This window comes from Zea mays, chromosome 5, assembly GCF_902167145.1.
Source record: "Zea mays cultivar B73 chromosome 5, Zm-B73-REFERENCE-NAM-5.0, whole genome shotgun sequence".
Taxonomy (NCBI): domain Eukaryota; kingdom Viridiplantae; phylum Streptophyta; class Magnoliopsida; order Poales; family Poaceae; genus Zea; species Zea mays.
The window spans coordinates 14,965,100-14,989,189 of record NC_050100.1 but is presented as its reverse complement, the minus strand read 5'-3'; the positions used below and the strand labels follow the sequence as shown (position 1 = coordinate 14,989,189).

Below are 24,090 nucleotides of genomic sequence, written 5' to 3'. Positions count from 1 at the left end.
TATCTACAAATCAGTAGCTTCAACTGAGGAGAAGAAGTTGGAGTTCATGAAAAAACAGGAGAGGCAGAAACTGATATTGGAGAGGAAGAAGCTAAATTTAGAGAAGATGAAGATGGAACGACAAAAGGTGAAGGAGGACACGGAACAGGAGGTTCTCATATTGAGCATGGATTTGACAAAATGTAACCCCCTACTTCGACAGTACTACGAGGCAAAACAACAGGAGATTCTGGCAAGGGTTACTGGAAGCTCGTCGTCAAGCAAGTGAAAGTTCATTCTAGTGGTTGAGGAAGTACTCTAATTTGTTTTCGAGAACAATTTTATGTTTCTGCACTTGACAATTTTCTGTTGTGTGATATTTGAACTCAGTCATGTTGCTTAATAATAGTAGACTTGTTATATCATTCGTCAATTAAAGCATTACACATTGGCCAACCACAATGGTGAAGAACTTCATCTGTTTGCAGTACACATAGTAGAAACATAAATTTCATCATACTTAACACATAGTACAAACATAAACTTCATACTTAACACATAGTAGCTTCGGAATAACTGAACCGACGACATGACACACTAGACATGACAATAAGACAAACATACTTAACACATCACAGACATAAACTTCATACTTAAGCAGCTCCGGATCCATGCCGCGCCCAGTGGTGGTGGATTAGATCAACCTGCAACTGATTATATTTCACTGGATCATGTAGTTGGCCGTACATGTTGTTGATGTACTCATTCCGCTCTAAAATGGAACCATGACTAGTGTCCGCCAAAACTCCGATGTTGTCGAAGCTTGTGTTCAAAGACGAAGGACCTTCATCTTCTACGATCATGTTGTGCAATATGATGCATGTTTTCATTATATCTCCAATGTGTTGTGGAGACCAACCATATGCAGGACCACGAACTATGGCCCATCGCTTCTGTAGTACTCCAAATGTTCGTTCAATGTCTTTTCTAGCTGACTCTTGAATCATGGCGAAATGTTGGGTCCTCACATCATACGGATGACGGATTGTCTTGACAAACGTTGGCCAGTCCGGATAAATACCATCTGCTAGGTAATATCCCATGTTGTACGTGTGTCCATTGACGGAGAAACTCACTGGTGGACTATCACCATTAAGATGCGAATCAAACAGGTTTGAACGCTGAAGAACATTGATGTCGTTACAGCTACCGGGCATGCCGAAGTATGCATGCCAAATCCATAGGTCATATGAGGCAACAGCTTCGAGGATCATTGTAGGGTGTTTACCGCGACCGATAAACATCCCCTTCCATGCAGTTGGGCAGTTACGCCACTCCCAATGCATGCAATCCACACTACCAGCATACCAGGGAAGCCGCGTGATTCTCCAACTTGGAGAAGCCTAGCGATATCAGCAGGAGTAGGTTTCCTGAGATAGTACCCCCCAAAAGCAGTTAGGATGGCGGTGCAAAAGTGTTTCAAAGCCTCATGTGCTGTAGATTCTCCAATTCGTACGTATTCGTCAACGGCATCCGCAGGAACACCGTATGCAAGGATACGTACGGCAGCAACAACTTTCTGAAGGGCAGATAGGCCTAGCTCACCGGCACAATTTGGACGTTGAACGAAGTAGGGATCCACTTGTTGCACAGCAAGAACGAGGCGCTCGAACACATGGCAACGCATGCGGAACCTATATTGCAAACTTTTTTTAGTACAATTGTCAAGTACGTACTATGGACGTGAATAGATGTGCGTGTGAATAAACATACCTCCTCCGAAATTTGTGCATCCGTGTAAACCGGTTGCGCACAAAAGTAGTCGGCTCGGATTCTTGCATTGAAAGTCGCCTAGAGGGGGGGTGAATAGGGTGAATCTGAAATTTACAAACTTAAGCACAACTTCAAGCCGGGTTAGCGTTAGAAATAGAAACGAGTCCGAGAGAGGGGGCGCAAAACAAATCGTGAGCGAATAAAGAGTGAGACGCGATGATTTGTTTTACCGAGGTTCGGTTATTGCAAATCTACTCCCCGTTGAGGTGGTCACGAAGACCGGGTCTCTTTCAACCCTTTCCCTCTCTCAAACGGTAACTTAGACCGAGTGAGCTTCTCTTCTCAATCAAACAGAACACGAAGTTCCCGCAAGGACCACCACACAATTGGTGTCTCTTGCCTTGGTTACAATTGAGTTTGATCACAAGAATGAAGGAAGAAAAGAAGCGATCCAAGCGCAAGAGCTCAAATGAACACGACAAAACACTCTCTCTAATCACTAAAGCTTTGTGTGGAGTTGGGAGAGGATTTTGATCTCTTTGTTGTGTCTTGTATTGAATGCTAGCTCTTGTAAGTTGTAGAAGAGTGGAAAACTTGGATACTTGGATGCCATTGAATGTGGGGTGGTTGGGGTATTTATAGCCCCAACCACCAAAAGATGGCCGTTGGAAGAGTGCTGTCACATGGCGCACCGGACAGTCCGGTGCGCCACCGGACACTGTCTGATGCGCCAGCCATGTGAGCAGACCGTTGGGGTTCGACCGTTGGAGCTCTGACTCGTGGGGCCTCTAGGCTGTCCGGTGGTGCACCGGACAGGTCCTGTAGACTGTCCGGTGCGCCTTCTGACGCTGCTCTGTCCTCTGCGCGCGCAGGCGCGCATTTAATGCGTTGCAGTCGACCGTTGCTTCGCGAAGTAGCCGTTGCTCCGTGGCACACCGGACAGTCCGGTGTGCACCGGACACTGTCCGGTGAATTATAGCGGAGCGCCCTTGAAAATTCCCGAAGGTAGCAAGTTTGAGCTGAAGTGCCCTGGCGCACCGGACACTGTCCGGTGGCACACCGGACAGTCCGGTGCGCTAGACCAGGGTGCCTTTGGGTTGTCTTTCGCTCTCTTTGTTTGAACCCTTTTCTTGGTCTTTTATTGGCTTATTGTGAACCTTTGGCACCTGTAGAACTTATAGACTAGAGCAAACTAGTTAGTCCAATTATTTGTGTTGGGCAATTCAACCACCAAAATCAATTAGGAAAAAGGTGTAAGCCTAATTCCCTTTCAATCTCTCCCTTTTTGGTGATTGATGCCAACACAAACCAAACAAAATATAGAAGTGCATAATTGAGCTAGTTTGCATAATTGTAAGTGCAAAGGTTACTTAGAATTGAGCCAATATAAATTCTCATAAGATATGCATGGATTGTTTCTTTATTTTTAACATTTTGGACCACGCTTGCACCACATGTTTTGTTTTTGCAAATTCTTTTGTAAATTCTTTTCAAAGTTCTTTTGCAAATAGTCAAAGGTAAATGAATAAGATTTTGAGAAGCATTTTCAAGATTTGAAATTTTCTCCCCTGTTTCAAATGCTTTTCCTTTTGACTAAACAAAACTCCCCCTTAATAAAATCCTCCTCTTAGTGTTCAAGAGGGTTTTAAGATATCAATTTTGAAAATACTGCTTTCTCCCCTTTTGAACACAATAAGATACAAATTTGAAATCATTAGTTTAAAATTAGGTGGTGGTGCGGTCCTTTTGCTTTGGGCTAATACTTTCTCCCCCTTTGGCATGAATCACCAAAAACGGATACTTAGAGTGAAATATAAGCCCTTAAACTACTTTCTCCCCCTTTGGTAAATAACATATGATGTAGATTATACCAAAGTTTGAGAGTTGCCCGGAGCGACGGCGAAGGATGAGTTATGGAGTGGAGTGGAAGTCTGTCTTCGCCGAAGACTCCAATTCCCTTTCAATACACCTATGACTTGGTTTGAAATTCACTTGAAAACACATTAGTCATAGCATATAAAAGAAACATGATCAAAGGTATATTAATGAGCTATGTGTGCAAAACATCAAAAGAAATTCCTAGAATCAAGAATATTTAGCTCATGCCTAAGTTTGTTAAAATTTTGTTCATCTAGTGGCTTGGTAAAGATATTGGCTAATTGTTCCTTAGTGTTAATATATGCAATCTCGATATCTCCCTTTTGTTGGTGATCCCTAAGAAAATGATACCAAATGGCTATGTGTTTAGTGCGGCTATGTTCAACGGGATTATCCGCCATGCGAATTGCACTCTCATTATCACATAGAAGAGGAACTTTGGTTAATTTGTAACCATAGTCCCTAAGGGTTTGCCTCATCCAAAGCAATTGCGCGCAACAATGACCTGCGGCAATATACTCGGCTTCGGCGGTAGAAAGAGCTACGGAATTTTGCTTCTTTGAAGCCCAAGATACCAAGGATCTTCTGAGAGCACCTAGAGGGGGGGTGAATAGGTGATCCTGTAAAAACTTGAAACTTAATCCACAAAACTTAATTAGGAGTTAGCACAATTAAGCCAAGTGGCTAGAGAGGAGAGCTTGCACAACACGATAACCACAAAGAGATCAACACAGAGATGACACAGTGGTTTATCCCGTGGTTCGGCCAAGTCCAACACTTGCCTACTCCACGTTGTGGCGTCCCAACGGACGAGGGTTGCAATCAACCCCTTTCAAGCGGTCCAAAGACCCACTTGAATACCACGGTGTTTTGCTTTCACTTTACTATATCCCACTTGCGAGGAATCTCCACAACTTGGAGCCTCTCGCCCTTACACTTTGATGTTCACAAAGAAGCACGGAGTAAGGGAGGGATGAGCAACGCACACAAGACACGAAATCAGAGTACCAACATGCACACAAGTCACAACAAGAGCTCACAACACAACCCGATGAGTTCACAACTCAAATGGAGCTCTAGTTGCTATCACAAAGAATCAAATGCGCGGAATCGAAGTCTTGGTGCTTAGGAATGCTTAGAGAATGCTTGATGATCTCCTCCATACGCCTAGGGGTCCCTTTTATAGCCCCAAGGCAGCTAGGAGCCGTTGAGTGCATTCCAGGAAGGCAATTCTTGCCTTCTGTCGCCTGGCGCACCGGACAGTCCGGTGCACCACCGGACACTGTCCGGTGCACCACCGGACACTGTCCGGTGCACCACCGGACACTGTCCGGTGCACCACCGGACACTGTCCGGTGCGGATTTCTTTCCTTCTTTGGCGAAGCCGACCGTTGGCGCTTTGGAGCCGTTGGCGCACCGGACACTATCCGGTGCACACCGGACAGTCCGGTGCCCCCTTCTAGCCGTTGGCTCGGCCACGCGTCGCGCACGGATTACACGGCCGACAGTAGGCCCGGCCGACCGTTGGCTCACCGGACAGTCCGGTGCACACCGGACAGTCCGGTGAATTATAGCCGTACGTCGCCGACGATTTCCCGAGAGCAGCAAGTTCGCCTGAGTCAGCCTGGCGCACCGGACACTGTCCGGTGCACCACCGGACAGTCCGGTGCACCCAGACTGAGCTGAATTCGGCTGAACAAAGCCATCTTTAATTCCAACTTGATTTTTCCTTTATACTTGATTTGTACTTTGTCCACCATTTAACACTTAGGCACTTGTGTTGGACACTCAATCACCAAAATACTTAGAAATGGCCCAAGGGCACATTTCCCTTTCAATCTCCCCCTTTTTGGTGATTTATACCAACACAACAAAAAGCAACTAAATGGAGTGCAACATCAATGCAAATGAAAACACAAATTTGTTTTGTCTCAAATTTGGCATATTTGGATCATTCTTTGCCACCACTTGGTTTGTTTTTGCAAATCAAACTCAATTTCCTATCTCTAAGTTAAATTCACTTGTTGAGGCATAGAGAAAGATATTCCAAGAGAAATTGATTACTGATTCAAAAACTCCCCCTATTTCCCATAATCAACCATTCTCCCCACAAGAGGCCAACTTTTGACAAAAGAGACAATAAGAGATTTTTGACAAACCAAAAGCTCTATTCTACTATTTTCAAAATTCTCACAAGTGGTGGCTGATCCATTAGTTGCTTTGGCCTTATTTTCTCCCCTTTGGCATCAAGCACCAAAACGGGATCAATCTTGGCCCTTTAACCCCATTGCCTCACCAAAATCTTCAACTAAGAGTAAAAAGGCAATAAGAGTACAAAGATGAATTTGGAATTAGTTACTCTTTCATCGGAGTGCAGTGGAAGTCTTGCATGGTCCAAGTCCACCTTTTCCCTTTCAAACCTCCTTTGAGACTAAATTAAGCAAACTCAAGCACACAGTTAGCCTCAAAGGGTCAAGTTGTAGCACATCTCCCCATAAATATGTGCATCACTTGCAATTGGACTTGTGAGGTCCGAGGAGTGCTTGTACAACTTGAGCACCATAAATAAACAACAAAATGCATGAAGGAACATGATCAAGGCATAAAACACATGTGTGCTATAAATCAATCCAGGTTCTGCGAATCTAAGATATTTAGCTCACTACGCAGCTTGCAAAAGGTCGACTCATCTAGAGGCTTGGTAAAGATATCGGCTAGCTGGTTCTCGGTGCTAACATGAAACACTTCGATATCTCCCTTTTGCTGGTGGTCTCTCAAAAAGTGATGCCGGATGTCAATGTGCTTTGTGCGGCTGTGTTCAACAGGATTATCCGATATGCGGATTGCACTCTCATTATCACATAGGAGTGGGACTTTGCTCAGATTGTAGCCAAAGTCCCTGAGGGTTTGCCTCATCCAAAGTAGTTGCGCACAACACTGTCCTGCGGCAACATACTCGGCCTCAGCGGTGGATAGGGCAACAGAGGTTTGTTTCTTAGAGCTCCATGACACCAGGGACCTTCCTAAGAATTGGCACGTCCCCGATGTACTCTTCCTATCGACCTTACATCCAGCATAATCGGAGTCTGAGTATCCATACCAGATCCCGAAGCAAGGCGTAGCGACTAAATATCTAAGAATTCGCTTCACAGCCACCAAGTGACACTCCCTTGGATCGGATTGAAATCTAGCACACATGCATACACTAAGCATAATATCCGGTCTACTAGCACATAAAAAAGTAGAGACCCTATCATAGACCGGTATGCCTTTTGATCAACGGACTTACCTCCTTTGTTGAGGTCGGTGTGTCCGTCGGTTCCCATTGGAGTCTTTGCGGGCTTGGCGTCCTTCATCCCAAACCGCTTGATCAAGTCTTGCGTGTACTTCGTTTGGGAGATGAAGGTCCCATCCTTGAGTTGCTTCACTTGGAACCCAAGGAAATAGCTTAACTCGCCCATCATCGACATCTCAAACTTTTGAGTCATCACCCTGCTAAACTCTTCACATGACTTTTGGTTAGTAGAACCAAATATTATGTCATCGACATAAATTTGGCACACAAAAAGATCACCATCACAAGTCTTAGTAAAAAGAGTTGGATCGGCTTTCCCAACCTTGAAATCATTAGCAATTAAAAAGTCTCTAAGGCATTCATACCATGCTCTTGGTGCTTGCTTAAGTCCATAGAGCGCCTTAGAGAGCTTACACACGTGGTCGGGGTACCGTTCATCCTCGAAGCCAGGGGGTTGCTCCACGTACACCTCCTCCTTGATTGGCCCGTTGAGGAAAGCGCTCTTCACATCCATTTGGAACAACCTGAAAGAATGGTGAGTAGCATAGGCTAACAATATGCGAATTGACTCTAGCCTAGCCACAGGAGCAAAAGTCTCTTCAAAGTCCAAACCTGCGACTTGGGCATAACCTTTTGCCACAAGTCATGCCTTATTCCTTGTCACCACCCCGTGCTCGTCTTGTTTGTTGCGGAACACCCACTTGGTTCCCACAACATTTTGCTTGGGACGAGGCACCAGTGTACAAACTTCATTTCTCTTGAAGTTGTTGAGCTCTTCCTGCATGGACAACACCCAGTCCGGATCTAGCAAGGCCTCTTCTACCCTGAAAGGCTCAATAGAAGAGACAAAGGAGTAATGCTCACAAAAATTAACTAATCTAGAACGAGTAGTTACTCCCTTGCTTATGTCACCCAATATTTGGTCGACGGGATGATTCCTTTGAATCGTCGCTCGAACTTGGGTTGGAGGTGCCGGTTGTGCTTCTTCCTCTATCACATGAACATCTTGTGCTCCCCCTTGATCACACGCCTCTTCTTGATGAACCTGTTCATCGTCTTGAGTTGGGGGATGCACCATTGTTGAGGAAGAAGGTTGATCTTGCTCCTTTTGTTCCAGTGGCCTCACATCTCCAATCGCCATGGTGCGCATTGCGGCCGTTGGAATGTCTTCTTCATCTACATCATCAAGATCAACAACTTGCTCTCTTGGAGAGCCATTAGTCTCATCAAATACAACGTCGCTAGAGACTTCAACCAAACCCAATGATTTGTTGAAGACCCTATACGCCTTTGTATTTGAGTCATAACCTAACAAAAACCCTTCTACAGCTTTGGGAGCAAACTTAGAATTTCTACCTTTCTTCACTAGAATGTAACATTTGCTCCCAAATACACGAAAGTAAGACACATTGGGTTTGTTACCGGTTAGAAGCTCATATGAAGTCTTCTTGAGGAGGCGATGAAGGTAGACCCGGTTTATGGCGTGGCAAGCCGTGCTCACGGCTTCCGTCCAAAATCGTTCGGGCGTCTTGAATTCACCAAGCATCGTCCTCGCCATGTCTAGTAGCGTCCTGTTCTTCCTCTCTACCACGCCATTTTGCTGTGGTGTGTAGGGAGCGGAGAACTCGTGCTTGATCCCTTCCTCCTCAAGATACTCCTCCACTTGAAGGTTCTTGAACTCGGACCCATTGTCACTCCTTATCTTCTTCACTTTGAGCTCAAACTCGTTTTGGGCTCTCCTTAGGAAGCGCTTTGAGGGTCCCTTGGGTTTCAGATTTATCCTACAAAAAGAATACCCAAGTGAAGCGGGAAAAATCATCAACTATAACAAGACCATACTTACTTCCTCCTATACTTAGATAGGCGACGGGTCCGAAGAGGTCCATATGAAGTAACTCCAGGGGTCTTGATGTTGTCATCACATTTTTGACATGATGAGAGCTTCCCACCTGTTTACCTGCTTGACAAGCTGCACAAGGTCTATCTTTTTCGAAGGTTACATTAGTTAGACCTATCACGTGTTCTCCCTTTAGAAGCTTGTGAAGATTCTTCATCCCCACATGTGCTAAACGGCGATGCCACAGCCAGCCCATGCTAGTCTTAGCAATTAAGCATGCATCTAGACCGACCTCTTCTTTTGCAAAATCAACTAAATAAAGTTTGCCGTCTAGTACACCCTTAAAAGCTAATGAACCGTCACTTCTTCTAAAGACAGACACATCTACATTTGTGAATAAACAATTATATCCCATATTACACAGTTGACTCACAGACAAGTTGTATCCAAGCGACTCAACTAAGAACACATTCGAAATAGAGTGCTCGGATGAAATAGCAATTTTTCCTAACCCTTTCACCTTGCCTTGGTTCCCATCACCGAATATGATTGAATCTTGGGGATCCTTGTTCTTGACGTAGGAAGAGAACATCCTCTTTTCCCCCGTCATGTGGTTTGTGCATCCGCTGTCGATAATCCAGCTTGAGCCCCCGGATGCACAAACCTGCAAGGCAAATTTAGGCTTGGGTCTTAGGTACCCAACTCATGTTAGGTCCTACAAGGTTAGTTACAATAGTCTTAGGGACCCAAATGCAAGTCTTGTCTCCCTTACATTTGGCCCCTAATTTCCTAGCAATTACCTTCTTATCCTTTATACAAATAGCAAAGGAAGCATTGCAAGCATAATAAATGGTAGAAGGTTCATTCATTACTTTCCTAGGAACATGAACAATATTTCTTCTAGGCATAGCATTTTTCCTAGCCAAATTTCTATGATGCATAGAAGAACTAGAAGCAAACATTGCATTTGAATCATAAGCATGTGAAACAACATCATTGCAACTCCTATCATGATGAACATTCCTAGAATATCTCCTATCATGGTATAAGAAAACATGGTTCTTTTGAATACTATTTGCCACAGGGGCCTTCCCTTTCTCCTTGATGGAGATGGAAGCCTTATGCCTTGTTAAGTTCTTGACTTCCCTTTTGAAGCCAAGACCATCCTTAATTGAGGGGTGTCTACCAACCATGTAGACATCCCTTGCAAATTTTAGTTTATCAAAATCATTTTTGCTAGTCTTAAGTTGGGCATTAAGACTAGCCACTTCATCATTCAATTTAGAAATTGAAACTAGGTGTTTACTACAAGCATCAATATTAAAATCTTTACACCTATTGCAAATTGCAACATGTTCTACACAAGATGTTGATTTATTGGCTATTTCTAACTTAGCATTCAAATCATAATTTATGCTCTTTAAGCTAGAAATAGAGTCATGGCATGCAGACAATTCACAAGAGAGCATTTCATTTCTTTTAATTTCTAACGCAAGGGAGTTTTGTGCCTCTACAATCTTATCATGCTCATCATATAAGAGATCCTCTTGCTTTTCTAACAATCTATTCTTATCATTCAAAGCATCAATCAATTCATTTATTTTATCAATCTTAGTTCTATCTAGGCCCTTGAATAAACTTGAATAGTCTATTTCATCATCATCACTAGACTCATCCTCACTTGAAGAAGCATAAGTAGTATTGTTTCGAGTACATACCTTCTTCTCCTTTACCATGAGGCATGTGTGATGCTCGTTTGGGAAGAGGAATGATTTGTTGAAGGCGGTGGCGGCGAGTCCTTCGTTGTCGGAGTCGGACGAGGAGCAATCCGAATCCCACTCCTTTCCAAGATGTGCCTCGCCCTTTGCCTTCTTATAGTTCTTCTTCTTTTCCCACTTTCCACTCTTCTTTTCCTGGTCACTATCATTATTGGGCAATTAGCAATAAAATGACCAATCTTACCACATTTGAAGCAGGAGCGCTTCCCCTTCGTCTTGTTCTTGTTGGGGTGCTCCTTGCGACCCTTTAGCGCCGTCTTGAACCGCTTGATAATGAGGGCCATTTCTTCCTCATTAAGCCCGGCCGCCTCAACTTGCGCCACCTTGCTAGGTAGCGCCTCCTTGCTCCTTGTTGCTTTGAGAGCAATGGTTTGAGGCTCGTGGATTGGGCCATTCAACGCATCATCCACGTATCTCGCCTCCTTGATCATCATCCGCCCGCTTACAAATTTCCCAAGAATTTCTTCGGGCGACATCTTGGTGTACCTAGGATTCTCACGAATATTGTTTACAAGATGTGGATCAAGGACAGTAAAGGACCTTAGCATTAGGCGGACGACGTCGTGGTCCGTCCATTGCATGCTTCCATAGCTCCTTATCTTATTGACGAGGGTCTTGAGCCTGTTGTACGTTTGGGTTGGCTCCTCCCCCCTGATCATCGCGAATCTCCCGAGTTCGCCCTCCACCAACTCCATCTTGGTGAGCATGGTAACGTCGTTCCCCTTATGTGAGATCTTGAGGGTGTCCCAAATCTGCTTGGCGTTATCCAAGCCGCTCACCTTATGGTATTCATCCCTGATCAATGATGCTAGAAGAACAGTAGTAGCTTGTGCATTTTTATGAATTTGCTCATTAATAAATATAGGACTATCAGTACTATCAAATTGCATTCCACTCTCGACTATCTCCCATATGCTTGGATGGAGAGAGAACAAGTGACTACACATTTTGTGACTCCAAAATCCGTAGTCCTCTCCATCAAAATGAGGAGGTTTACCAAGTGGAATAGAGAGTAAATGAGCATTGGTACTTTGAGGAATACGAGAGTAATCAAAAGAGAAGTTAGAATTAACCGTCTTCTTTTTCTCGTAGTCGTTGTCGTCATCCTTTTGGGAGGAGGAAGATTCGTCGCTGTCGTAGTAGACTATCTCCTTGATGCGCCTTGTTTTCTTCTTCTTCCCGTCTTTTCTTTTGTGGCCCGAGCCTGAGTCAGTAGGCTTGTCATCCTTTGGATCATTGACGAAGGACTCCTTCTCCTTATCATTGACCACCATCCCCTTGCCCTTAGGATCCATCTCTTCGGGCGATTAGTCCCTTTCTTGAAGAGAATGGCTCCGATACCAATTGAGAGCACCTAGAGGGGGGGTGAATAGGTGATCCTGTAAAAACTTGAAACTTAATCCACAAAACTTGATTAGGAGTTAGCACAATTAAGCCAAGTGGCTAGAGAGGAGAGCTTGCACAACACGATAACCACAAAGAGATCAACACAGAGATGGCACAGTGGTTTATCCCGTGGTTCGGCCAAGTCCAACACTTGCCTACTCCACGTTGTGGCGTCCCAACGGACGAGGGTTGCAATCAACCCCTTTCAAGCGGTCCAAAGACCCACTTGAATACCACGGTGTTTTGCTTTCACTTTACTATATCCCACTTGCGAGGAATCTCCACAACTTGGAGCCTCTCGCCCTTACACTTTGATGTTCACAAAGAAGCACGGAGTAAGGGAGGGATGAGCAACGCACACAAGACACGCAATCAGAGTACCAACACGCACACAAGTCACAACAAGAGCTCACAACACAACCCGACGAGTTCACAACTCAAATGGAGCTCTAGTTGCTATCACAAAGAATCAAATGCGCGGAATCGAAGTCTTGGTGCTTAGGAATGCTTAGAGAATGCTTGATGATCTCCTCCATGCGCCTAGGGGTCCCTTTTATAGCCCCAAGGCAGCTAGGAGCCGTTGAGTGCATTCCAGGAAGGCAATTCTTGCCTTCTGTCGCCTGGCGCACCGGACAGTCCGGTGCACCACCGGACACTATCCGGTGCGGATTTCTTTCCTTTTTTGGCGAAGCCGACCGTTGGCGCTTTGGAGCCATTGGCGCACCGGACACTGTCCGGTGCACACCGGACAGTCTGGTGCCCCCTTCTTGCCGTTGGCTCGGCCACGCGTCGCGCACGGATTACACGGCCGACCATTGGCCCGGCTGACCGTTGGCTCACCGGACAGTCCGGTGCACACCGGACAGTCCGGTGAATTATAGCCGTACGTAGCCGACGATTTCCCGAGAGCAGCAAGTTCGACTGAGTCAGCCTGGCGCACCGGACAGTCCGATGCACCCAGACTGAGCTGACTTCGGCTGAACAAAGCCATCTTTAATTCCAACTTGATTTTTCCTTTATACTTGATTTGTACTTTGTCCACCATTTAACACTTAGGCACTTGTGTTGGACACTCAATCACCAAAATACTTAGAAATGACCCAAGGGCACATTTCCCTTTCATCTTCCCAAGAACTGGCAAGTCCCCGATGTGCTCTTTCTATTGATTTTACACCCCGCCCAATCGGCATCCGAATAACCAATTAAATCAAACGTGGATCCCCGAGGGTACCAAAGCCCAAACTTAGGAGTATAAACTAAATATCTCAAGATTCGTTTTACGGCCTAAGGTGAGCTTCCTTAGGGTCGGCTTGGAATCTTGCACACATGCATACGGAAAGCATTATGTCCGGTCGTGAAGCACATAAATAGAGTAAAGAACCTATCATCGACCGGTATACCTTTTGATCTACGAATTTACCTCCTGTGTCGAGGTCGAGATGCCCATTGGTTCCCATGGGTGTCTTGATGGGCTTGGCATCCTTCATCCCAAACTTGTTTAGAATGTCTTGAATATACTTTGTTTGGCTAATGAAGGTGCCCTCTTGGAGTTGCTTCACTTGAAATCCCAAGAAGTACTTCAACTCCCCCATCATTGACATCTCGAATTTCTGTGTCATGATCCTACTAAATTTTTCACATGTAGATTCGTTAGTAGACTCAAATATGATATCATCAACATAAATTTGGCATACAAACAAATCATTGTCAAGAGTTTTAGTGAATAGAGTAGGATCGGCCTTTCCGACTTTGAAGCCATTATCAATAAGAAAATCTCTTAGGCATTCATACCACGCTCTTGGGGCTTGCTTGAGCCCATAAAGCGCCTTAGAGAGTTTATATACATAGTTAGGGTACTTACTATCTTCAAAGCCGGGAGGTTGCTCAACATAGACCTCCTCTTTGATTGGTCCGTTGAGGAAGGCACTTTTCACGTCCATTTGGTAAAGCTTAAAGCCATGGTAAGTAGCATAGGCAAGTAATATGCGAATTGATTCAAGCCTAGCTACGGGTGCATAGGTTTCACCGAAATCCAAACCTTCGACTTGTGAGTACCCCTTGGCTACAAGTCGAGCTTTGTTCCTTGTCACCACACCATGCTCATCTTGCTTGTTGCGGAAGACCCACTTGGTTCCTACAACGTTTTGGTTAGGACGTGGAACTAAATGCCATACCTCGTTCCTAGTGAAGTTGTTGAGCTCCTCTTGCATCGCCACCACCCAATCCGAATCTTGTAGTGCTTCCTCTACCCTGTGTGGCTCAATAGAGGAAACAAAAGAGTAATGTTCACAAAAATGTGCAACGCGAGATCTAGTGGTTACCCCCTTATGAATGTCGCCGAGGATGGTGTCGACGGGGTGATCTCGTTGGATTGCTTGGTGGACTCTTGGGTGTGGCGGTCTTGGTTCTTCATCCTCCTTGTCTTGATCATTTGCATCTCCCCCTTGATCATTGCCGTCATCTTGAGGTGGCTCATCCTTTTGATCTTCTCCTTCATCAACTTGAGCCTCATCCTCATTTTTGAGTTGGTGGAGATGCTTGCGTGGAGGAGGATGGTTGATCTTGTGCATTTGGAGGCTCTTCGGATTCCTTAGGACACACATCCCCAATGGACATGTTCCTTAGCACGACGTACGGAGCCTCTTCATCACCTATCTCATCAAGATCAACTTGCTCTACTTGAGAGCCGTTAGTCTCATCAAACACAACGTCACAAGAAACTTCAACTAGTCCTGAGGACTTGTTAAAGACTCTATATGCCCTTGTGTTTGAATCATATCCTAGTAAAAAGCCTTCTACAGTCTTAGGAGCAAATTTATATTTTCTACCTCTTTTAACAAGAATAAAGCATTTGCTACCAAAGACTCTAAAATATGAAATATTGGGCTTTTTACCGGTTAGGAGTTCGTATGATGTCTTCTTGAGGATTCGGTGTAGATACAACCGGTTGATGGCGTAGCAGGCGGTGTTGACCGCCTCGGCCCAAAACCGATCCGAAGTCTTGTACTCATCAAGCATGGTTCTTGCCATGTCCAATAGAGTTCGATTCTTCCTCTCCACTACACCATTTTGTTGTGGCGTGTAGGGAGAAGAGAACTCATGCTTGATGCCCTCCTCCTCAAGGAAGCCTTCAATTTGAGTGTTCTTGAACTCCGTCCCGTTGTCGCTTCTCATTTTCTTGATCCTTAAGCCAAACTCATTTTGAGCCCATCTCAAGAATCCCTTTAAGGTTTCTTGGTATGAGATTTTTCCTGCAAAAAGAATACCCAAGTGAAGCGCGAATAATCATCCACAATAACTAGACAGTACTTACTCCCGCCGATGCTTATGTAAGCTATCGGGTCGAATAGGTCCATGTGTAGGAGCTCGAGTGGCCTGTCAGTCGTCATAATGTTCTTGTGTGGATGATGAGTCCCAACTTGCTTCCCTGCCTGACATGCGCTACAAATCCTGTCTTTCTCAAAATGAACATTTGTTAGTCCCAAAATGTGTTCTCCCTTTAGAAGCTTATGAAGATTCTTCATTCCAACATGTGCTAGTCGACGATGCCAGAGCCAGCCCATGTTAGTCTTAGCAATTAAGCAAGTGTCGAGTTCAGCTCTATCAAAATCTACTAAGTATAGCTGACCCTCTAACACTCCCTTAAATGCTATTGAATCATCACTTCTTCTAAAGACAGTAACACCTACATCTGTGAAAAGACAGTTATAGCCCATTTTGCATAATTGAGAAATGGAAAACAAATTGTAATCTAAAGAATCTACAAGAAAAACATTGGAAATTGAATGGTCAGGAGATATAGCTATTTTACCCAATCCTTTGACCAAACCTTGATTTCCATCCCCGGATGTGATAGCTCGTTGGGGATCTTGGTTTTTCTCATAGGAGGAGAACATCTTTTTCTCCCCTGTCATGTGGTTTGTGCACCCGCTATCGATGATCCAACTTGAGCCCCCGGATGCATAAACCTACAAAACAAGTTTAGTTCTTGATTTTAGGTACCCAAATGGTTTTGGGTCCTTTGACATTAGACACAAGAACTTTGGGTACCCAAACACAAGTCTTTGACCCCTTGTGCTTGCCCCCAACATATTTGGCAACTACCTTGCCGGATTTGTTAGTCAAAACATAAGATGCATCAAAAGTTTTAAATGACATGTTAGAACCATTTGATGCACTAGGAGTCTTCTTCTTAGGCAATTTTGCACGGGTTGATTGCCTAGAACTAGATGTCTCACCCTTATACATAAAAGCATGATTATGGCCAGAGTGAGATTTCCTAGAGTGAATTCTCCTAATTTTGCTCTCGGGATAACCGGCAGGGTACAAAATGTAACCCTCGTTATCCTGAGGCATGGGAGCCTTGCCCTTTACAAAATTAGACAATCTTTTAGGAGGGGCATTAAGTTTGACATTGTCCCCCTTTTGGAATCCAATGCCATCCTTGATGCCAGGGCGTCTCCCACTATAGAGCATGCTTCTAGCAAATTTAAAATTTTCATTTTCTAAGTCATGCTCATTAATTTTAGCATTAAGTTGAGCTATGTGATCATTTTGTTTCTTAATTAAAGCTAGGTGATCATGCATAGCATCAATATCAATGTCTCTACATCTAGTACAAATGGAAACATGTTTAATGTTAGATGTAGAGGGTTTGCAAGAATTAAGTTCAACGATCTTAGCACGCAAGATATCATTGTTATCTCTAAGATCGAAGATTGTAACATTGCAAGCATCTAATTCTTTAGCCTTAGCAATCAATTTTTCATTATCATTTCTAAGGCTAGCAAGAGAGACATTCAATTCTTCAATCTTAGCAAGTAAGTTAACATTATCATTTCTAAGATCGGGAATTAAAACATCACAAGCATTTGAATCAACCTTAGCAATTAAACTAGCATTTTCATTTCTAAGGTTGTTGATAACATCATGGCATGTGCTTAGCTCACTAGATAGTTTTTCACATTTTTCTACTTCTAGAGCGTAAGCATTCTTAACCTTAACATGCTTCTTGTTTTCTTTAATAAGGAAGTCCTCTTGGGTGTCCAAGAGTTCATCCTTCTCATGAATAGCACTAATTAATTCATTTAGTTTTTCTTTTTGTTGCATGTTAAGGTTGGCAAAAAGAGTGCGCAAGTTATCCTCCTCATCACTACAATTATCCTCATCACTAGAGGTTTCATATTTAGTGGAGGATCTTGATTTTACCTTCTTCCTTTTGCCGTCCTTTGCCATGAGGCACTTGTGGCCGACGTTGGGGAAGAGAAGACCCTTGGTGACGGCGATGTTTGCGGCGTCCTCGTCGGAGGAGGAGTCGGTGGAGCTCTCGTCGAAGTCCCATTCCCGGCAAACATGGGCATCGCCGCCCTTCTTCTTGTAGTATCTCTTCTTCTCCTTTCTTCTCCCCTTCTTGTCGTCGCCCCTGTCACTATCACTAGATAATGGACATTTAGCAATGAAATGACCGTGCTTACCACATTTGTAGCACACCTTCTTTGAACGGGGCTTGTAATCTTTCCCCTTCCTTTGCTTGAGGATTTGGCGGAAACTCTGGATGATGAGCGCCATTTCCTCATGTCGAGCTTCGAGGCGTCGATGGGTTGTCTACTTGATGTAGACTCCTCCTTTTTCTCCTCCGTTGCCTTGAATGCAACCGGTTGTGCTTCGGGCGTGGAGGGGCCATCTAGCTCGTTGATTTTCTTTGAGCCTTTGATAATCAATTCAAAGCTCACAAAATTTCCTATCACTTCCTCGGGAGACATTAGTGTATATCTAGGATTTCCACGAATTAATTGCACTTGCGTAGGATTAAGAAAAACAACTGATCTAAGGATAACCTTGACCATTTCATGGTCATCCCATTTTGTGCTCTCGAGGTTGCGCACTTGGTTCACCAAGGTCTTCAAGCGGTTGTACATGGCTTGAGGGTCCTCGCCTTGGTTGAGTCGGAATCGACCGAGCTCCCCCTCGATCGTCTCCCGCTTGGTGATCTTGGTCACCTCATCTCCTTCGTGCGCGGTCTTTAGCACGTCCCAAATTTCTTTTGCACTCTTCAACCCTTGCACCTTATTATACTCCTCTCGACTTAGAGAGGCGAGGAGTATAGTTGTGGCTTGGGAGTTGAAGTGTTGGATTTGGGCCACTTCGTCCTCATCATAATCTTCATCCCCTACGGATGGTACCTGTACACCAAACTCGACAACATCCCATATACTTTTGTGGAGTGAGGTTAGGTGATATCGCATCATATCACTCCACCTAGCATAATTGTCGGGGACCATAATTAGGGGTACCCTCAAGGCTCCTAATTCTCAGCTGGTAACCCCCATCAGCATAAAGCTGCAAAGGCCTGATGGGTGCGATTAAGTCAGGGATCGGTCCATTCGAGGGACTCGATCACGCCTCGCCCGAGCCTAGCCTCGGACAAGGGTAGCCGAACCCGGAGGATCTCCGCCTCGCCCGAGGCCCCCCTCCAGCGGCGAACATATTTCCGGCTCGCCCGAGGCCATGTCTTCGCCAAGAAGCAACCCTGACCAAATCGCCACGCCGACCGACCAAATCACAGGAGCATTTAATGCAAAGGTGGCCTGACACCTTTATCCTGACGCGCGCCCTTCAGTCGGCAGAGCCGAAGTGACCGCCGTCACTTTGCCGCTCCACTGACCGGCCTGACAGAAAGACAGCGCCGCCTGAGCCGCTCCGACTGCGGTGCCACTTGACAGAGTGAGGCTGACAGGCAGTCAGGCCCGGCCGCAGGCGCCATAGGAAGCTCCGCTCCGCCCGACCCAGGGCTCGGACTCGGGCTAAGCCCCGGAAGACGGCGAACTCCGCTCCGCCCGACCCAGGGCTCGGACTCGGGCTAAGCCCCGGAAGACGGCGAACTCCGCTCCGCCCGACCCAGGGCTCGGACTCGGGCTAAGCCCCGGAAGACGGCGAACTCCGCTCCGCCCGACCCAGGGCTCGGACTCGGGCTAAGACCCGGAAGACGGCGAACTCCGCTCCGCCCGACCCAGGGCTCGGACTCGGGCTAAGCCCTAGAAGACGGCGAACTCCGCTCCGCCCGACCCAGGGCTCGGACTTGGGCTCAGCCCCGGAAGACGGCGAACTCCGCTCTGCCCGACCCAGGGCTCGGACTTAGGCTCAGCCCCAGAAGACGACGAACTCCGCTTCGCCCGACCCCAGGGCTCGGACTCAGCCCTGGCTTCAGCCGACGGTCTCCGCCTCGCCCGACCCAGGGGCTCGGACTCGACCACGGCCACGGAAGACAGACTCGACCTCGGCCTCGGAGGAGCCTCCACATCACCCAACCTAGGGCGCGGGCCAGCCACGTCAACAGGAGGCGCCATCATTACCCTACCCCGAGTTGACTCAGGCTATGGGGAACAAGACCGGCGTCCCATCTGGTTCGCTCCGCCAGATAGGCAATGATGGCGCCCCGCACACTCCCTGACGATGGTGGCTCTTTGCCCCCTTAAGGAAGCAAGAGGACGTCAGCAAGGACTCAACCGCCCCGATAGATGTCCTTCCGCTAGGCTCCATCGCTCCTCCGACAGCCACGACATCACACCAACTGGGTGCCAAAACCTCTCCGGCTGCCACGACGGCGTGTACTTAGGGCACTAGCTCTCCTCCGCTAGACATGTAGCACTCTGCTACACCTCCCATTGTACACCTGGATCCTCTCCTTACGTCTATAAAAGGAAGGACCAGGGACCTCTTACAGAGGGTTGGCCGCGCGGGGACGAGGACGAGGCAGGCGCTCGCGTGAGGCCGCTCGCTCCCTCTCCCGCGTGGACGCTTGTAATCCCCTACTGCAAGCGCACCCGACCTGGGCGCAGGACGAACACGAAGGCCGCGGGATTTCCACCTCTCTCACGCCCGTCTCCGGCCACCTTTCTCCCCCTTCGCGCTCGGCCTCGCGCTGACCCATCTAGGCTGGGACACGCAGCGACATTTCACTCGTCGGCCCAGGGACCCCCGGTCTCGAAACGCCGACAATAATCTTCACCATCAAATGTTGGTGGTTTGCCCAATGGGACAGAAAGTAATGGTGTATGTTTAGAAATGCGAGGATAGCGTAGGGGAATCTTACTAAACTTCTTGCGCTCATGGCGCTTAGAAGTGACGGACGGCGTGTCGGAGCCGGAGGTGGATGGTGACGAGGAGTCGGTCTCGTAATAGACCACTTTCCTCATCTTCTTCTTCTTGTCACCGCTCCGACGCGACTTGTGTGAAGGGGATTCCTTTTCCTCCCCCTTTCCTTTGTTGTAGGACTCTCCTGATGGAGCCTTCCCGTGGCTTGTAATGGACTTCTCGCTGGTCCCCATCTCTTTCTTGGCGTGATCTCCCGATATCACTTCGAGCGGTTAGGCTCTAATGAAGCACCGGGCTCTGATACCAATTGAAAGTTGCCTAGAGGGGGGGTGAATAGGGCGAATCTGAAATTTACAAACTTAAGCACAACTTCAAGCCGGGTTAGCGTTAGAAATAGAAACGAGTCCGAGAGAGGGGGCGCAAAACAAATCGTGAGCGAATAAAGAGTGAGACACGATGATTTGTTTTACCGAGGTTCGGTTATTGCAAACCTACTCCCCGTTGAGGTGGTCACGAAGACCGGGTCTCTTTCAACCCTTTCCCTCTCTCAAACGGTCACTTAGACCGAGTGAGCTTCTCTTCTCAATCAAACGGAACACGAAGTTCCCGCAAGGACCACCACACAATTGGTGTCTCTTGCCTTGGTTACAATTGAGTTTGATCACAAGAATGAAGGAAGAAAATAAGCGATCCAAGCGCAAGAGCTCAAATGAACACGACAAAACACTATCTCTAATCACTAAAGCTTTGTGTGGAGTTGGGAGAGGATTTTGATCTCTTTGGTGTGTCTTGTATTGAATGCTAGCTCTTGTAAGTTGTAGAAGAGTGGAAAACTTGAATACTTGGATGCCATTGATTGTGGGGTGGTTGGGGTATTTATAGCCCCAACCACCAAAAGATGGCCGTTGGAAGTGTGCTGTCGCATGGCGCACCGGACAGTCCGGTGCGCCACCGGACACTGTCCGGTGCGCCAGCCACGTCAGCAGACCGTTGGGGTTCGACCGTTGGAGCTCTGACTCGTGGGGCCTCTGGGCTGTCTGGTGGTGCACCGGACAGGTCCTGTAGACTGTCCGGTGCGCCTTCTGGCGCTGCTCTGTCCTCTGCGCGCGCAGACGCACATTTAATGTGTTGTAGTCGACCGTTGCTTCGCGAAGTAGCCGTTGCTCCGGTGCACACCGGACGGTGACTCACCGGACAGTCCGGTGAATTATAGCGGAGCGCCTTTAAAATTCCCGAAGGTAGCAAGTTTGAGCTGAAGTGCTCTGGTGCACCGGACAGTCCGGTGCGCCAGACCAGGGTGCCTTTTGGTTGTCTTTCGCTCTCTTTGTTTGAACCCTTTTCTTGGTCTTTTATTGGCTTATTGTGAACCTTTGGCACCTGTAGAACTTATAGACTAGAGCAAACTAGTTAGTCCAATTATTTGTGTTGGGCAATTCAACTACCAAAATCAATTAGGAAAAATGTGTAAGCCTAATTCCCTTTCAATCACCACTAATATGGTCACGATGGATTCGAACACGACCGGGAATGGAACCAGCATACCGACGCTCGTTAAGTGAACGACGCCTACGATGTTGGTACGTCTTAACCTCGAGCTCATGGTCTTCATCTTCCATGTCTTGCGCCATCCTAAGAAAAATATTGGAATCTACGAACCGGTCCATTGTTGTGGAGGAGTGTATGCGAAGTGTGAGTGAAGTGTTGAAGTAGTGATTATTTATAGAAGGGATAGGCTTCGGAGAGAAGTCATGCTCTTGTCGTGCAGCCGAAGCTAGACAATGGCTTGTTCAAGAAGTGTCGTGGCTTACGGTGGAAGCATGTGGATTCCTAAACATTTTTTCATACGATTCAAATTCCGTGACACGTTTTTTCGACAATAATTACACACAACATAAAATACAATGTTATTTATTTTGTACATTTCGAAATTATTAATCAACCATTGTTTTTAGATTATTATTTCTTAAATTATTGATTACAAAATTTTTAGCATCCTTTGAATAGCATGAAATGGGTACAAAACAAAGAAAACAGAAAAAGAGAAGGAAAAAGGAATTCTGTTAACACTGTAGCTTTAGGGAATCGAATTTAGGGGACGTTGCTAGAGACACAGAAGATATAAAGGACATAATCTTTTAGAGTGTGCTGTAAAGTACAGATAATATTCCTTTAAGAGACGAAATTTAGGGGACGCCCATCCAGGGTCCTCTCCAGTACAGAGGCTCCCCTCTCCACGAGCGAAAAAATGATGTCTGGTTCCCTCCTCGTGCAAGCCATGTGCAGTGGTGTGTGTATCCACCGCTGTTCTTCAGATTCACGTTAGCAGAATCCAGTTTCAGCAATTCCGTAAACACTTTGGGCTCGCAGTAGGCTGCAGCGTATAGTGTATTGCGAACGCATCATCCAAGGTCACCGTCGTCTCCTTCAGCAGCAAGCCGACAAGGTCGACATCGTCGGAATCCAAGGTCTTGAGGATGTTTCTGACCCTCTTCTCATGCTCAGGGTCCAGAACGGCGTTCCCTGGTCCTTCATCAAGGAATGTGCTCCGCCACCGGATTTCCTTGATCTTTTAGTATGTGTCGTCTGGAAGCTCCTTCGTTCTCGAGGTACCGACTATCGAGTATCGAGGGCGGAGACCGCAACCCTCTGGATGCATTGGTTGAGCAGGTCTGGAGCCTGCAGGTGGAAGCGACATGAATAATAGGCACCACATCCTCGTCCAGCGCTTCGCCAACGAAGTCCTGCAGCAGAAGTGTTTGTGGGGTTTAGCGTTGAGTCCATGATCCAAATTCTAAAGAAGACGACAAAGTTGACGAGCAAAGCGGAGATCCGTCGCCAAGAGGTTAGGTGGAGCGTGATGATGTTTCTTGGCGGAGCCACGGATGGAGACGGGTGAGGACTGTTTCCTGGCACGTTGCACGTTGTATGAAGAAATCGGTGCTACTTCCCTATGGCGCAGAAAGAAGGTGTCTACCGGTGAGAAGGTGGTTGGTGGCGGAGTGGGCAAACCCGGCGATGGAAAGGTACGATGGACATTTTGGGCGTGTGGGGATTGAGGACAACAGTGGATCTAGCCGGTGGCACAAACTCTAACCCCCTTGCCTACTACGGAAGGGAGGCGGGCGAGGCAACGGGAACGAGCAACGCGTGGGTGAAGCAGTTTTTCCTTCCCCTTGGATCAATGGGGATGGGGTAAAAAAGCCTAGGGAAATTTTGGCCTACACAAAGAAATCGCGGGCCTTATTCCTCCGTGGATCGGGCCGTAATCCCTGAAGTGATTTTCCTATCCAATGGAGCCCTTAGTTAGTGAGGATTTAGGGTTATTTGTTTGCATCTAGGGTATATATTCATGTTATTTACAAACTAGTTTACGTTTTAGTGTATGTATGTAACCTTTTACATATGCTCCCGTGTAGCTCTCTCATTTAAGATGACTCGACCGGATCTTTAATAGGGTGTTTGGTTTGAGGAATGAGTTAATCCATCATCTTCTCACTCCTCACTATTTTTGTTTGGTTTGTAGAATGGAATGAGTTGATCCATCACCACCTCATTCCTCATAGTTAGTTAGCTAATACTAATATGAGGAATGAGGTCATCCCACCAAATTTAAGGAATGAACCCATGATGCATCACCTCAATTTGGATGTAGTGTTTTCTCAAACCAAACATTCTATAAGTCTCCGGCATCGTCGCACACATCCCAGTCTCATGCCTCGCTGTCGTCCGAACATGTTGCTACATGTCAATGTGACCGCTTATGTTTTATTATTTAGTTAGTTAATTTATTTTCTCTATATATACTTAGTTTGTAATAAGTTATATTAGTAAGTTTTAGTCGGTTAGGGTTTAGTGCTGTCGGGGACCATAATTAGGGGTACCCTCAAGACTCCTAATTCTCAGCTGGTAACCCCCATCAGCATAAAGTTGCTAAGGCCTGATGGGTGCGATTAAGTCAGGGAGCAGTCCGTTCGAGCGACTCGATCACGCCTCGCCCGAGCCTAGCCTCGGACAAGGGCAGCCGACCCCGGAGGATTTCCGTCTCGCCCGAGGCCCCCCTCCGACGGCGA

The 24,090-nt window shown here is 46.5% G+C and overlaps 1 pseudogene; it reads right to left on the bottom strand.

The window, feature by feature from the left end:
- LOC103628029 (BTB/POZ domain and ankyrin repeat-containing protein NPR3-like) overlaps nucleotides 1–23,710 on the bottom strand; it is a 29,087-nt pseudogene extending 5,377 nt beyond the window's left edge.
- Nucleotides 23,711–24,090: the final 380 nt, after the last annotated feature.